This window comes from Heptranchias perlo, chromosome 30, assembly GCF_035084215.1.
Source record: "Heptranchias perlo isolate sHepPer1 chromosome 30, sHepPer1.hap1, whole genome shotgun sequence".
In the NCBI taxonomy this organism is placed as follows: domain Eukaryota; kingdom Metazoa; phylum Chordata; class Chondrichthyes; order Hexanchiformes; family Hexanchidae; genus Heptranchias; species Heptranchias perlo.
In genome coordinates this window covers 1,375,706-1,393,115 of record NC_090354.1, presented here as the reverse complement: position 1 = coordinate 1,393,115, position 17,410 = coordinate 1,375,706, and the positions used below count along the sequence as shown (strand labels likewise).

Below are 17,410 nucleotides of genomic sequence, written 5' to 3'. Positions count from 1 at the left end.
GTTATTCTATATATAAACCCCCCGAACCCCTCGATTAGATTCCAGTCTGTAACTCACTCCCGGGTATCTGTTATTCTATATATAAACCCCCCGAACCCCTCGATTAGATTCCAGTCTGTAACTCACTCCCGGGTATCTGTTATTCGATATATAAACCCCCAAAACCCCCCGATTAGATTCCAGTCTGTAACTCACTCCCGGGTATCTGTTATTCTATATATAAACCCCCCCGAACCCCTCGATTAGATTCCAGTCTGTAACTCACTCCCGGGTATCTGTTATTCTATATATAAACCCCCCGAACCCCTCGATTAGATTCCAGTCTGTAACTCACTCCCGGGTATCTGTTATTCTATATATAAACCCCCCGAACCCCTCGATTAGATTCCAGTCTGTAACTCACTCCCGGATATCTGTTATTCTATATATAAACCCCCCGAACCCCTCGATTAGATTCCAGTCTGTAACTCACTCCCAGGTGTCTGTTATTCTATATATAAACCCCCCGAACCCCTCGATTAGATTCCAGTCTGTAACTCACTCCCGGGTATCTGTTATTCTATATATAAACCCCCAAAACCCCCCGATTAGATTCCAGTCTGTAACTCACTCCCGGGTATCTGTTATTCTATATATAAACCCCCCCGAACCCCTCGATTAGATTCCAGTCTGTAACTCACTCCTGGGTATCTGTTATTCTATATATAAACCCCCCCGAACCCCTCGATTAGATTCCAGTCTGTAACTCACTCCCGGGTATCTGTTATTCTTTATATAAACCCCCCGAACCCCTCGATTAGATTCCAGTCTGTAACTCACTCCCGGGTATCTGTTATTCTATATATAAACCCCCCGAACCCCTCGATTAGATTCCAGTCTGTAACTCACTCCCGGGTATCTGTTATTCTATATATAAACCCCCCGAACCCCTCGATTAGATTCCAGCCTGTAACTCACTGCCGGGTATCTGTTATTCTATATATAAACCCCCAAAACCCCCCGATTAGATTCCAGCCTGTAACTCACTCCCGGGTATCTGTTATTCTATATATAAACCCCCAAAACCCCCCGATTAGATTCCAGTCTGTAACTCACTCCCGGGTATCTGTTATTCTATATATAAACCCCCAAAACCCCCCGATTAGATTCCAGTCTGTAACTCACTGCCGGGTATCTGTTATTCTATATATAAACCCCCCGAACCCCTCGATTAGATTCCAGTCTGTAACTCACTCCCGGGTATCTGTTATTCTATATATAAACCCCCCCGAACCCCTCGATTAGATTCCAGCCTGTAACTCACTGCCGGGTATCTGTTATTCTATATATAAACCCCCAAAACCCCCCGATTAGATTCCAGCCTGTAACTCACTCCCGGGTATCTGTTATTCTATATATAAACCCCCCGAACCCCTCGATTAGATTCCAGCCTGTAACTCACTGCCGGGTATCTGTTATTCTATATATAAACCCCCAAAACCCCCCGATTAGATTCCAGCCTGTAACTCACTCCCGGGTATCTGTTATTCTATATATAAACCCCCCCTGAACTTGCCCCACGATTTCCCCGCACGTATTTCCGTCTTGGTGCTGGGAACACCCGGTGCAGGAACCTCCATCAGCAGGAACGGGAAGGATTTGATAAATATTGTACAATATAGGATACCAGCACTGCTGGGAATAGGGCCTGGGGAGTGACAGTAAGTTAGTGCCGTCCCTCTCACTATGGGCACACAGTACAGCTATTCAATTGGCCATAGTTTGACTCCGCACCAGTTTTATTGCTCACAGTTAGTGATTCATTCCCCACACCTGCTGTTCCTTTAATGTGTAGTTACACCGCCCGCCTCCTGACCTCTCACCCTTGTGTGTGGAAACCTCTGTGAGCTTGACACATCATGTGATAAGAAGCTACAATCGGTCATACAGCATCACGTGACAGAAAGGGACATTTTTGCAGTTGTAATTTCTGCCCCACATTGGCTCTGATATTCTCCAGGTTTCTCCTTCATTCAAAGGGGAACCTTGAGAGACACAAAAGTCCCTTTAACAACACGTGTGCGGCACATTGCTGCTGAATGTGGTCTCTTAGATCTTTCCTGGGTGATCACATTACTGTGGAAACGAAAGTTGATTAAGTGCTGACATTTCCACAGTGACTCGACGTCCACTGTTCGAGAGGCTGATTCTGGAGCTCGGCAAACGTTGACTAACAGGGAAGAGGCTCTAACACGTGACTCAGAGAGCTGGGGATTGATTTTAACAAAGTTGTTTAATCATTTTCAGATTGAACTCAGAATTAAAAGCGGGTCAGAATGCGTGTTAAATTTAACTCAATCCACTCAAAGGCAGGACAATATTGGCCATGAGACTCTGTCATGGCACTGCAGACAAACCTTAGGGGGTGGTGAGTACTGTCTGGATTAACCCTTTGTGGCTGAGTATAAGAAGGTTCTGGGTCAGTGATCAGCACCAAATGTCGAGACAGAAGCTTAGTTCCTCTTGCTCACATCTGTTTGTAAGGCCAAGCACCTGGATCAATAAATGTGAATTTGGAAACAAGCCATCATAATAACAGGATCTCAAAGCACCAGCACTGATCATCTCACCTCTCACATGCCTTGTAGCACTGAAAAGAAAAAAAGAAAAAGGCATCTTTATTAACCTATCCATTTTACAGATAAGGTACAGACAATACATCCCTCCTACTAGAGACACAATTTCAGTCTGACTGAGTGCAAGGCTGAGCCTTATCTTCAGTGAATATATCATTGTCTTTGAACTGAATGATAGGCCTCATTTCTATCTTGGCTTTCACTCAGCTGATGAGGACAGAGCTGCATTTGCATGATAGTTACGGTGAGAGTCAATGTCTGGTGGCTTCATAACATCTCGCAGCTCATGGAAGGACCTGCAAGTTGCCTTGAACATCTCTTGGGCTGTTGACCCTCTTGGGACCGGACGGTTGGACACTTTTGACCTGTGACCTTCGGTCTGTACATCTCACTGACGTACTGGGTTATTAAGGGAGCTGAAAACAGCCGTTTGAAATGGACTAATTTCACCTGTGACAATCTGTATCACACAACCAGGTTTCACCCAGTTGCTATTGGTCCCCTCTAGAATTAACTATCGATTTAAAAAGCGACTGAAATCAAAGCACAACCATCCCAACACAGAAACAATAAGGACCACCTGCTCTTTTAGATTTATATTGATATGTATTGATGATCTTGGGTGTGCAGGGCATAATTTCAAAGTTTGCAGATGACATGAAACTCGGAAATGTAGCAATCAGGAGGATAGCAACAGACTTCAGAAGGACATAGACAGTTGGATGAAATGGGCAGACACATGGCAGATGCAATTTAATGCAGAGAAGTGTGAAGTGATGCATTTTGGTAGGAAGAATGAGGAGAGGCAATATAAACTAAATGGTACAATTTTAAAAGGGGCGCAGGAACAGAGAGACCTGGGAGTGTATGTACACATTTCTTTGAAGGTGGCAGGATAAGTTGAGAAGGCTGTTCTAGGCTTTATAAACAGAGGCATAGAGTACAAAAGCAAGGAAGTTATGCTAATCCTTTATAAAACACTGGTTAGGCCCCAACTGGAGTATTGTGTCCAATTCTGGGCACCACACTTTAGGAAGGATGACAAGGCCTTAGAGAGGGTGCAGAGGAGATTTACTGGAACGGTGCCAGGGATGAGGGACTTCAGTTACGTGGAGAGACTGGAGAAGCTGGGATTGTTCTCCTTTTAAAGATATTCAAAATTATGAAGGGTTTTAATAGAGTAAATAAGGAGAAACTGTTTCCACTGGCAGGAGGGTCGGTAACCAGAGGACACAGATATAAAGTAGTGGGGATGAGGAGAATTGTTTTTACGCAGCGAGTTGTTCTGACCTGGAATGCGCTGCCTGAAAGGGCAGTGGAAGCAGATTCAATAATAACTTTCAAAAGGAAATTGGATAAATATTTGAAAAGGAAAATTTTGCAGAGCAGGGGAGTGGGACTAATTGGATTGGCCTTTCAAAGAGCCGGCACAGGCACAATGGGCTGAATGGCCTCCTTCTGTGCTGTGAGATTCTATAAACCGAAATCAATGCCAGTGAGGGGAGATTCGATGTATTTCTATTTCTATAAACTTACCCCAGTGGCATTTGGTTCGAGCCCACCTCAGTGGCTGATCCAGCAAAGATGGGATGTCAATGTGGCAAAACTCAGCATGTGCCCGTGACCCAGCTGTTCCCCAGATCCTAGAGTTTATAGATTGGGAATGTGAATCCTCACACCCTGTGCTCCCTATCTCAGTGTAAATTAAATCAGAATGCCAGTTGCTAGGATACCAATTAGGAAGATGTAACAAAGACAAACATCTGACAGATTTCAGTCTGCACAATGCTTCCTGCTACTGCCGGCATGTGATTAGACAGCAGTCTCTCAAAGTGTCTCCCCTTAACAGACTGTAAAGGAGCATTGATGTTTAAAGTGCTGTTCGACGGAATAACAGGGGTTAGCAGAAAATAAATCTGCAACATCTTAAAATCATATTTAGATATTTAGCCTTCCTTTTTATTTCCTTTCCATTCTCATTTGTCCTTCCTTCCTTCCCCTTCTCACACTGTAACCACCCAGACACTAAACCAAGGCCCTGTCTACCTGTCCTGCTGGAAAAAGAGCAGCGTGTTCTCCTGGTGTCCTGACCAATACCCCCGCCTCAACCAATCTCACCACAAACCGACTAAAGCAGCACTCAGCTCATGGCTGTTGTGGGGTTTGCTGATATAGGTCAAGCCAGATGGTTCTTTATGGGACCTTCACTGCACTTCAAAACATTGTTCACTATGTGAAATTCTAGGAAGGTGCTGCATTGACTCTAGTACCCTAACTCTCCCAGTGAAACCCCTCCCTCTAGTACCCTAACTCTCCCAGTGAAACCCCTCCCTCTCATACCCTAACTCTCCCAGTGAAACCCCTCCCTCCAGTACCCTAACTCTCCCAGTGAAACCCCTCCCTCCAGTACCCTAACTCTCCCAGTGAAACCCCTCCCTCTAGTACCCTAACTCTCCCAGTGAAACCCCTCCCTCCAGTACCCTAACTCTCCCAGTGAAACCCCTCCCTCTAGTACCCTAACTCTCCCAGTGAAACCCCTCCCTCTAGTACCCTAACTCTCCCAGTGAAACCCCTCCCTCTAGTACCCTAACTCTCCCAGTGAAGCCCATCCCTCCCCTCTCCTAACTCTCCCAGTGAAACCCCTCCCTCTAGTACCCTAACTCTCCCAGTGAAACCCCTCCCTCTAGTACCCTAACTCTCCCAGTGAAACCCCTCCCTCTAGTACCCTAACTCTCCCAGTGAAACCCCTCCCTCTAGTACCCTAACTCTCCCAGTGAAACCCCTCCCTCTAGTACCCTAACTCTCCCAGTGAAACCCCTCCCTCTAGTACCCTAACTCTCCCAGTGAAACCCCTCCCTCTCGTACCCTAACTCTCCCAGTGAAACCCATGTCTCTCGTACCCTAACTCTCCCAGTGAAACCCCTCCCTCTCGTACCCTAACTCTCTGGAAATAAAAAGTTGGTTATCAGTAAAAGTTACCGTGAAGCTGTCAGATTGTCCTAAAAAATAAACAGCTGGTTCACTAATGTCCTTTTAGGGAAGGAAACCTGCCGTCCTTACCTGGTCTGGGCCTACACGTGACTCCAGTCCCAGACCAACGTGGTTGACTCTTAACTGCCCTCTGAAGTGGCCTCGTAAGACTCTCATATTGTATCAAACTGCTTTAAGAAGGCGGCTCACCACCACCTTCTCAGGGCGACTAGGGATGGGCAATAAATGCTGGCCTTGCCAGCGACGCCCACGTCCCGAGAATGAATTTAAAAAAACACACATCACCACTCAAATGAACTTCATTTTTCAAGTTACAGAAATGAAGAGCAGGCAGATTGTGAACTGATGTCACTGCTGCTCAGTCCCTCCAGTTGATGGCTGTGTCACCAGACTTTGTGTAAAGGATCAGAATCTGTGACATTTCCTTTCTAACAGGTCGAGGCAATGTGTGCCTGCAGTCTCTGCTCCGTTTTTTATCAGGGATTGTGGTGTTTGTGCCAAACATTCCCAGCCGGGAAGGAGCTTCCGCGAATATTTAGCTGTGAGTGGAATATTGGAGATGCAACTGTAAGAGATTGTTTGTTTTGTGGTTTAGCGGAGGGTTTATCAGGTTGAGAGACCTGGGTGGGAGGGAAGGGGAGGGAGAGGGGAGGGAGAGGGGAGGGAGAGTGCAGCTCTCCGCCTGGGCACTGGGAGCTTGTGTTAACTGCAATCATGTGACACTGGCCCGCACTGAGCTCACTGTACAATCTGGCAACCAAGGGAACCAAGTCGGACTCTCGCTGGAGGGAGATGAGGTTAACTCTTGGAGAACCTCTGCAGGATCAGTCGCCTCCAGGGTCACAGTGGGGAGAGGGGCTGTGGGGCAGGGGGGGCAGTTCCACTCAGTGAAGTCTGACTGACGCTGTGTGATTTCTCTTTTATAATGAAACTCCTTGTGGATTTTTTTAATTAAAAATTTATCTTCTCTTTAAATTGACTCTTTGCTTTCATAGAATTACATTGAATGTACAGCACAGAAACAGGCCATTCGGCCCAACTGGTCTATGCCAGTGTTTATGCTCCACACGAGCCTCCTCCCTCCCTACTTCATCTCACTCTATCAGCATATCCTTCTATTCCTTTCTCCCTCATGTGTTTATCCAGCTTCCCATTAAATCCATCTACACTATTCACCTCAACTACTCCTTGTGGGAGCGAGTTCCACTCTCTGAGTAAAGAAGCTTCTCCTGAATTCTATTGGATTTATTGGTGACTACCCTTATATTTATGGCCCCTAGTTTTGGACACCCACAAGTGCAAACATCTTCTCTACATCTACCCTATCAAACCCCGTCCTAATTTTAAAGATCTCTATTAAGTCACCTCTCAGCCTTCTCTCTCTGGAAAAAAGAGCCCCAGCCTGTTCAGCCTTTCCTGATAGTTAATATCTCTCAGTTCTGGTATCTTCCTTGTAAATCTTTTTTTCACCTTGTCGATGGGCCAGGGTGTGTAATGGGCCAGGGTGGGTAATGGGCCAGGGTGGGTAATGGGCCAGGGTGGGTAATGGGGCTGTATAATGGGAGGTTTATAATGGTGGTGTATAATGGGGGTGTGTAATGGGGGTGTATAATGGGCCAGGGTGTATAATGGGCCAGGGTGTATAATGGGCCAGGGCATACCAGGGAACAATTCATCTACACAGGGAATAAAATGCTTAAAACATTTGGGCTTTTTTCTCACTACACTGAAAAGAAAGAAAGACTTGTATTTCTACAGCACCTTTCACAACCTCAGGATGTCCCAAAGCGCTTTACAGCCAATGAAGTACTTTTGAAGTGTTGTAATGTAGGAAACGCGGCAGCCAATTTGCGCACAGCAAGATCCCACAAACAGCAATGCGATAATGACCAGATAATATGTTTTAGTGATGATGGTTGAGGGATAAATATTGGCCCCAGGACATCAGGGAGAACTCCCCTGCTCTTCTTCTAAACAGTGCCATGGGATCTTTTACGTCCACATGAAAGGGCAGACGAAGCCTCAGTACTGACCCTCCGACAGTGCGGTGCACCCTCAGTACAGACCCTCCGACAGTGCAGCGCTCCCTCAGTACTGACCCTCCCACAGTGCAGCGCTCCCTCAGTACTGACCCTCCGACAGTGCAGCACTCCCTCAGTACAGACCCTCCGACAGTGCAGCACTCCCTCAGTAGTGACCCTCCGACAGTGCAGCACTCCCTCAGTACTGACCCTCCGACAGTGCAGCACTCCCTCAGTAGTGACCCTCCGACAGTGCAGCGCTCCCTCAGTACTGACCCTCCGACAGTGCAGTACTCCCTCAGTAGTGACCCTCCCACAGTGCAGCGCTCCCTCAGTACTGACCCTCTGACAGTGCAGCGCTCCTTCAGTACTGACCCTCCGACAGCGCAGCACTCCCTCAGTACTGACCCTCCGACAGTGCAGCACTCCCTCAGTACTGCAGTGTGAGTGTCGGTCTGGATTAGTAATGAAACTCCCTGTGCTGGTCAGTGGGGTGAGTGTTGGGAGGAGTGGGTCTGGTGGTTCCCCGGGGTCAGGCTGATGTGGGTCCGGACAGTCCTGTGTCCAGTTTGACCACTGTAAGGAATCTTACAGCACCAGGTTATAGTCCAACAGTTTTATTTGAAAATCACAAGCTTTCGGAGCTTACCTCCTTCGTCAGGTGAGTTTGACCAGAGCCGATTCTCCGATTGAGCAGCGCTCGGGAATTCCCGGGGCTTCTGTGTCGGATTTATCTTAATCCCTTTAAATGAATCCCTTTAAATTAACAAATGGAGAATCAGTCACTCGCGGTCCTGACCTGCCCGGGAAAGTCTCGGTGTTTCTGCAGAGGTCTGACTCGGGCAAGGAATCGCACCCTCGGAGCCTCGGCAAAAACAGGAGAGAAACTTCCCTCTTCACATCTTGGTTAAAAATTCAGTGAAGTCCTTTGTCGGTGGGAGTGGGCTGGTGGATGGGATGGCTGGCTGATTGGGGCCGGCCCACGACTGCGGGTTAAAAGCGGGGTCCGCTTTGAAGAGCTGAATTTCCTGAATATCCCAAGGATGATGTGGGGCTGGGGGCTGGATTGGGACTGGGGGCTGGAGTGGGACTGGGGGCTGGATTGGGGCTAGGGGCTGGATTGGGACTAGGGGCTGGATTGGGACTGGGGGCTGGAGTGGGGCTGGGGACTGGGGGCAGGAGTGGGGCTGAGGGCTGGGGGCTGGATTGGGACTGGGGGCTGGGGGCTGGAGTGGGGCTGGGGGCTGGGGGCGGGGGGCAGGAGTGGGGCTGGGGGCTGGATTGGGACTGGGGGCTGGGGGCTGGGGGCTGGAGTGGGGCTGGGGGCTGGGGGCTGGAGTGGGGCTGGGGGCTGGATTGGGACTGGGGGCTGGGGGCTGGATTGGGACTGGGGGCTGGGGGCTGGAGTGGGGCTGGGGGCTGAGGGCTGGGGGCTGGAGTGGGGCTGGGGCTGGGGGCGGGGGGCAGGAGTGGGGCTGGGGGCTGGGGGCTGGATTGGGACTGGGGGCAGGGGGCTGGGGGCGGGGGGCAGGAGTGGGGCTGAGGGCTGGGGGCGGGGGGCAGGAGTGGGGCTGGGGGCTGGGGGCGGGGGGCAGGAGTGGGGCTGGGGGCTGGATTGGGACTGGGGGCTGGGGGCTGGAGTGGGGCTGGGGGCTGAGGGCTGGGGGCTGGAGTGGGGCTGGGGGCTGGGGGCTGGATTGGGACTGGGGGCGGGGGGCAGGAGTGGGGCTGGGGGCTGGGGGCGGGGGGCAGGAGTGGGGCTGGGGGCTGGGGGCTGCGTTGCCAGCAGTTTCACAGCCTGAGGCTTGTGATGTAAATCAGTTTCAGCCTGTGGGCAGTTTGCTGCCGATCCATCAGTTCGATGCCTGGGTTAAGGGGGAGGACGTCGCTCACAAGCGAGAAATGAGGGAACCAGTCGAGTCAGAGGCGGCGAGAGAGCTGCCAATTCACCGTGACCTTTGACTAACGAGTTTTAAAAGTGCAGGATGGCCCTCCCCTCCTCTAGGGTGGTGATTTCGACTGATCGAACGACTTGCATTTAGGGGCTTGAGCAGAGTGCACCCCTGGGGCCTGGATCTGAAGATTGCAGCATTGGAAGGCACCTCAGCGACCTGTCAGTCTGCAGTGAGAGAGAGAGGTCACTCTCTGAACCCCACTGTCCAGCCTGGACTGCAACTCATGCCCCCGAGGTGAAAGGTCAGTGTGTAACTCCGTATTTCCTGCAGATCTCAGTGCTGTCTGAGGGAACTGTGATCTTAGCAACTTGTGTTGAGATTTAAGCTCCAGATACTGATTGGGCACAAGGCTTTACAGATGTGGAATATGAATACTTCCGTCCAGCTCTCAATATATGCAGGCTTTAAAAAAACCTTACCTGTTTTCTTTTAATATTATCTGATTATTATTAAAAGCAAAATCGCACTGAGTCACAGGCTGCTTTTGCACACCGCCTGGTGTGGGACTGAGCCCCACGGAGCGGGAGAGCACCGCCCGGTGTGGGACTGAGCCTCACGGAGTGGGAGAGCACCGCCCGGTGTGGGACTGAGCCCCACGGAGCGGGAGAGCCCCGCCCGGTATGGGACTGAGCCCCACGGAGCGGGAGAGCACCGCCCGGTGTGGGACTGAGCCCCACGGAGCGGGAGAGCACCGCCCGGTGTGGGACTGAGCCCCACGGAGCGGGAGAGCACCGCCCGGTGTGGGACTGAGCCCCACGGAGCGGGAGAGCACCGCCCGGTGTGGGACTGAGCCCCACGGAGCGGGAGAGCACCGCCCGGTGTGGGACTGAGCCCCACGGAGCGGGAGAGCACCGCCCGGTGTGGGACTGTACCCAGCAGACAGCTGGTGCCAGTGGAACTGTACCCGGCAAGATTAAGTGGGTTCAGATGAGGAGAGGAGAGAAGTAGTGGAAAGATCCCCCTGTAGAGAGACCGCTTCTTGCTCTGATGCAGTGAGCACAGGGCTGTTGCTCACCTACGTCGGGAATTTACTGCCCTGTGGGTTTGCTGTGCTGGCTGTGCCGATGGGAGAAGGTACCAAGGAAACGAGGGACCTCCGGAATCCAGAGACAAGTTGCCCCGTGAAGCTCTCCCGCACAGCGCCTCTCCCAGGGAGCGGGTCAGGAGTGACAGTAACAGGACTTCCCCGGGGAACGGCACCGCAGCCTGCCCCTTGGGCTCAGGTCTGGGTATGTGACCAAAATAGAGGGGGAACAAAATAAAGCAAATTAAAACAATGTGCCAGGAGTGGGATTGTCTCCAGCTCGGGAGGCTGCTGTTGGTTGAAGTTCAGTGTTTGTACAGGAGCCTGCAGTTTGCTGCCACTCAGTGGTGAAGAGAACTATTTATCAGCTCTGTCTCAGTCCTGTCATCTCCATTCGCATTCTGATTCACATCCCTGTTTCCCTTGGAAATCGGGATTGATTTGGAAAATGACATGTTGTTGCTCTTTTTGTTAAAAAGCTTGAAAATAATATAATTGGCAAAAGAACCAGGGGGGAGATGAGGAGAATTTTTTTACACAGCGATGAGATAAATGACCAGATAATCTGTTTTAGTGATGTTAGTTGAGGGATAAATATTGGCCAGGACCCTGAGGAGAACTCCCCTGCTCTTCTTTGAATAGTGGCCGTGGGATCTTTTACATCCACCTAAGAGGGCAGGCGGGGCCTTGGTTTAGCATCTCATCCGAAAGACGGCACCTCTGACAGTGCAGCACTCCCTCAGTACTGCACAGGGAGTGTCAGCCTGGATTATGTACCCAAGTCTCTGGAGTGGGACTGGAACCCATGACCTTCTGACTCAGAGGCAAAAGTGCTACCCACTGAGCTCTGGCAATATAAAACAGGGGCCCTGGCTTCTTTTATCCCCCATAACCCAGAGGCACCAAGGCCCATGATGGCTCCCCAACTTCCGCCCTGGCCAGCACAGCCCACAGATGGAACGCGGCACCTCCTGGTCTGTGTGGCTCAGCCCCACAGTGAGCAGTGCCTATGCCCACTCAACCACCATTCAAGGATTGTCCGACTGGAAGAATTCCCCAACCTCTTTATCTACTGAACGCACCGCCATATCAACAAAGATACCAAGAGTGTCAGGGTTTGTTAGTGGGGCTTGTCCCTGAGCAGTGGGAACTGTGGTAATAGTGACGGTTGTTTCAGTCTTGAATTTAACCGTGTCTAATTATGTACTTGTGCTGCCTAAAATATTTCATCAAAACTTCACTGGGATTTTGTCCCTAATCTTCGAATGCTGGAAGATATTTGCTCCACTTCAGGACAGTCACCTTCTTGATAAGATCACTTCCCAAAAGGACTTTCTATCAACTGATGACAGGAATGTTACTAACTGGGATCTAACTCCCAGATATCTCAGTGTGTAAGTGCATCATCCTCTATGGTACAGGACAATGAAGGCCCTGAAAGGCCCTCCCCTTTAATCTCCAGGCAGTCAGCGCTGTGAGTTAATCTCAATCACAGCAATAGTTTGGGATACCACAATTCCCACTCGGAGTTTGTGCTCCTCATCACCATCCTGTAACCTCTGTCGGAAAGTGCGTGTGTGGGAATCGGCTGAGGACAGCATCTTGGGCTCGGCCGTGATGCTCCCCATGGTCGGATAGTCTGCCAGCATTCACTGCCCAAACTCACACGTACAGAGTAGCATTGGATGGCTACCAGAACCTCCGGAACCTGCATCCCAGTCAGGGTCAATCTCTGCGGGAGAGGAAGGGAAGGAATTGGCAGAAGTAAATAATGTAAAATAGGGTTACATCGAGTTACATCAAAACTACAGCACAGAAACAGGCCCTTCGGCCCTTCGGATCTATGCCGGTGTTTATGCTCCACACGAGCCTCCTCCCTCCCTACTCCATCTCACCCTATCAGCATATCCTTCTATTTCTTTCTCCCTCATGTGTTTATCTAGCTTCCCCTTAAATTCCTCAACTACTCCTTATGGGAGCGAGTTCCACATTCTCACCACTCTCTGGGTAAAGAAGTTTTTCCTGAATTCCCTATTGGATTTATTTGCGATTATTTTATATCGATAGCCTCTAGTTCTGGACCCCCCACAAGTGGAAACATTTTCTCTACGTCTACCCTATCAAACCCTATCAATATTTTAAAGACCTCTATCAGGTCAGCCCTCAACCTTCTCTTTTCTAGAGAAGTGTCCCAGCCTGTTCAGCCTTTCCTGATAAGTGTAAGGAATCTTACAACACCAGGTTATAGTCCAACAGTTTTATTTGAAAATCACAAGCTTTCGGAGGCTTTCTCCTTCGTCATGTGTGTGTGGGATTCCTTGAAATTTACCGCATATATAGACAGAGAACAATGCCTGGTGATTACAGATAATCTTTCCAACTGCCCGTTATCAAGGCAATCAAAGGAATTGAATAGTGTTCAGACAGAGAGACATTAGATGCATGACTACTGAATATACAAACTGCCAGAACCAAAGACACAGAGAGAGAGAGAGAGAAACATCCAAAAGGAAGAGAAAGAGAGAGAATGACCAGTTGTATTAAAAACAGATAACAGATAACAGATAAAGTTATCTGTTTTTAATACAACTGGTCATTCTCTCTCTTTCTCTTCCTTTTGGATGTTTCTCTCTCTCTCTCTCTCTCTGTCTTTGGTTCTGGCCATTTGTATATTCAGTAGTCTTGTATCTAATGTCTCTCTGTCTGAACACTATTCAATTCCTTTGATTGCCTTGATAACGGGCAGTTGGAAAGATTATCTGTAATCACCAGGCATTGTTCCATGACTTTATATGCGGTACTTTTCAATGAATCTCGACACTCACCTGACGAAGGAGAAAGCCTCCAAAAGCTTGTGATTTTCAAATAAAACTGTTGGACTATAACCTGGTGTTGTAAGATTCCTTACATTTGTACACCCGAGTCCATCACCAGCATCTCCACATCATGGCTACTTTCCTGATAAGGATATCCTCTCTGTTCTGGCATCATCTGGTTAAAGAGAATGCACCAAACAAGGAAAACACATTCTAACAAACAAAAGACTGATCGGCAGCGAGGCCGCTGACTGCAGTCATGAGGGGGTTAAAGTTTCTGCCCGTGTTTGAGGACAGTGTGTGAGACAGTCAGCAGCCCGGGTGCAGTCACAGAGGGCTGTGAGTCCCAGTTACTCTTAGTTATTCTGTGAAAATTTAATGCTGATGGACAGTCTTATAGACTACGGAAAATTAGTGTTATGTAATCAGGTAATTATGGGCTGCCCGACAACGTCACCAACCGGCTGGAGCAATAATGAGTATTTGCATGAGACCTTGTTGAGCCTGAGGGCATGTTTGTCAACAGACAGAAAACTGGGATCCCTAAAGAGCAAGTCACAGTATTTGTGCTGCCGAAGTATCTGTTTATCCAGGACCATTGATGACACCTTCCTGTGTCTGTAGTGTGCCCGACAGAACAATTCTTATCAAAGCACTAACATGCAAAATTCACACGCTTACATTTGTCTTAATATGGCACCTTTAATGTAGTGAAACATCTCCGGGGGTGGGGATGAGGGAATGGATACGGAGCAGGAGTTGGGGGAAGAGCCGTGCTGAGGAGGTGGAGAGAGAGAGGGAGGGAGGGAGGTGGAGAGAGAGAGAGAGGGAGGGAGGTGGAGAGAGAGAGAGAGGGAGGGAGGTGGAGAGAGAGAGAGAGGTGTAGAGAGACAGAGGTGTAGAGTTGGGGGGAGTGTTCTGAATGCGGAGGTGCAATATCTGAACACTCTGCCACTAACAGTGGTACAGGAACGAGTATGGAGGCGGGATGGGGTTGGAGTGGGGAATTGTGTAAATGAGCGTGCGGGCATTTGGAATTGTTACCCCTGGAAAAGAAAGTGGGTTTGAGCCTGGGCTTTGATTACTTCCCATTCCTGATCTCATTCCGGTCAATCTTCACTGTCCCTTCTCCACAGCTCTAATAATCTCCCTGTAATGGGGAGCCCAGAACCCATCTCTGAGTCAGTGGGTGCAGGGGCCGAACCCTCACTCCAGACGGCCCCGGTGGGCGGAGGCCGGAGCTCCAGACGGCCCCGGCGGGCGGAGGCCGGAGCTCCAGACGGGCGGAGGCCGGAGCTCCAGACGGCCCCGGCGGGCGGAGGTCGGAGCTCCAGACGGGCAGAGGTCGGAGCTCCAGATGGCCCCGGCGGGCGGAGGCCGGAGCTCCAGACGGCCCCGGCGGGCGGAGGTCGGAGCTCCAGACGGGCAGAGGTCGGAGCTCCAGACGGCCCCGGCGGGCGGAGGTCGGAGCTCCAGACGGCCCCGGCGGGCGGAGGTCGGAGCTCCAGACGGGCAGAGGTCGGAGCTCCAGACGGCCCCGGCGGGCGGAGGTCGGAGCTCCAGACGGCCCCGGCGGGCGGAGGCCGGAGCTCCAGACGGCCCCGGCGGGCGGAGACCGGAGCTCCGGCTCTAAATTCTGGATTGACATCCAGCAGGATTCTCGTATCCGGTGGGTGTGGGTGGCCCCCCCTCATCGTATGGGGTGTGGGAGCCCATAAAACCGTCCCCTCGGATAGGACTAACCCCCCCCATCGGACGCTATAAAGATGGTTTCGGCCATGGAACGAGCTTTCATGTCACGGCCTGTCAGACCGTTAATCAGCCTGTGAATCCTCCCACTGTTCTCCAAGGGAAGAACGGGAAAGTATGAAAACAACAATTTAACAGACTTATGGAAAAGATAATGGGACATGGAATTAAGGTGGAAATAGTCACCTGGGAACAAAGATGGTTGAAGGGCAGAGAGCAAAGGATTAAGCTAAAAGGAATTGAAAGATTTGGTGAGCAAGGAGGTTATGATGGAGCTGTATAAAACACTGGTTAGGCCACAGCTGGAGTACTGTGTGCAGTTCTGGTCGCCACACTACAGGAAGGATGTGATTGCTTTGGAGAGGGTGCAGAGGAGATTCACCAGGATGTTACCAGGGCTGGAGCGCTTCAGCTATGAAGAGAGACTGGGAAGATTGGGTTTGTTTTCCTTGGAGCAGAGGAGGCTGAGGGGGGACATGATTGAGGTGTACAAAATTATGAGGGGCACAGATAGGATGGATACTAAGGAGCTTTTTCCCTTCGTTGAGGGTTCTATAACAAGGGGACATAGATTCAAGGTAAAAGGCGGGAGGTTTAGAGGGGATTTGAGAAAGAACTTTTTCACCCAGAGGGTGGTTGGAGTCTGGAACTCACTGCCTGAAAGGGTTGTGGAGGCAGGAACCCTCACAACATTCAAGAAGCATTTGGATGAGCACTTGAAATGCCATAGCATACAAGGCTACGGACCAAATGCTGGAATATGGGATTAGAGTAGACAGGGCTGATGGCCGGCGCGGACACGATGGGCCGAAGGGCCTCTATCCGTGCTGTATAACTCTATGACTCTATGACTCTATGATTCTATGTGGACGTCACTCATATTTGCTCGATACATAAATCATATGGACTCAAGAATTCTGGGAACGTGATTGAAATTTGCTGCTGACAAATTGGGGAGATGATAAATTGTGACAAAGATCATGAAAGAATGTAGGAGGACATGAGGGGCTCTAACGGGGACGGTAGGTGTACAAAGGTGTCAAGTCATGCACTTTGTAAGTAAGAATAAGAAATCTACGAACACCTTAAGTGTCTGCTTTTAAATGGCGTAGAGGAGCAGAGGGATCTTGGTGCGCAGATACACTGCTCAGTGACATGCTTATAGGAATCATAGAATGAAGCAGCACAGACGGAGGCCACTCGGCCCATCTTGCCTGTGCCGGCTCTTTGAAAGAGCTGTCCAATTTAGTCCCACACCCCAGCTTTTCCCCCATGAGCCTACAAATGATTCCTCTTCAAGTACATGTCCAATTGCCTTTTGACAGTTTCTATAGAATCTGATTCCACCACGCTTTCAGGCAGTGCGTTCCAGATCTTAACAACCCTGTGTGTGAAAAAATTTCTCCTCATTTCCCCTCTAGTTCTTTTGCCAATTATTTAAAATCTATGACTCTAGTTACTGACCCACTTGCCAGACGAAGCAGTTTCTCCCGACTCGCTCCATCAAAACCCCCTCATAATTTTGAATACCTCCATTAGGTCTCCCCTTATCTGCTCTAAGAAGAACAATCCCAGCTTCTCCAATCTCCCCACATGAATGAATTCCCTCATCTCTGATATCATCCTGATAAACCTCCTCTGTATCCTCTCCAAGGCCTTCACATCCTTCCTAAAGTGCGGTGCCCAGAATTGTATACAATACTCATCTGAGGCCTAACCAGGTATTTGTAAAGGCTTAGCATAACTTCCTTGTTTTTGTATTCAATGCCCCTATTTACAAAGCCAAGTGTCCCATACGCTTTCTTAACCACCTTATCAACTTGTCCTGCCACCTTCAAAGATTTGTGAATATTCATGGTAAGGGCATAAAAAGGTAAATGGTTTTGTATGTAGAGGCGCAGAATACAAAGAGCGAGGAGGCCCAGGACAGTAGAACCAGAGGACACGGCCTGTACTCAAGGGGGATAAAATTCAAAACCGATCTGCAGAAACAATGGGGTCGATATTAACCCCCCCACGATGGGCGGAAGAGAGTCGGGGGCGGGGGGGGTTAAAAATTAAAAATCGCGAAACGCATCTCCAACCAGCTGCTTATGCGCCTGTTGTCATTTTCACCCGGACACGGCCCGTCCACCCCCACACGGCCCGTCCACCCCCACACGGCCCGTCCACCCCCACACGGCCCGTCCACCCGGAAACAGCCCGTCCACCCGGACACGGCTCGTCCACCCCCACACGG

General features: G+C 50.0%; 1 protein-coding gene and 1 long non-coding RNA gene across 3 annotated transcripts in view; one reads left to right on the top strand and one right to left on the bottom strand.

Moving 5' to 3' along the window:
• The window catches only part of LOC137300217 (growth factor receptor-bound protein 10-like), a 123,726-nt gene that overhangs the window by 13,196 nt on the left and 93,120 nt on the right, over window positions 1–17,410 (top strand). The window lies entirely within an intron of this gene.
• Window positions 2,254–5,945, bottom strand: LOC137300219 (uncharacterized). The gene is made up of 2 exons (XR_010958044.1): window positions 5,676–5,945; window positions 2,254–2,629 (listed from the first exon to the last, which is right to left on the bottom strand). It is a non-coding gene; the product is annotated as an uncharacterized lncRNA (long non-coding RNA).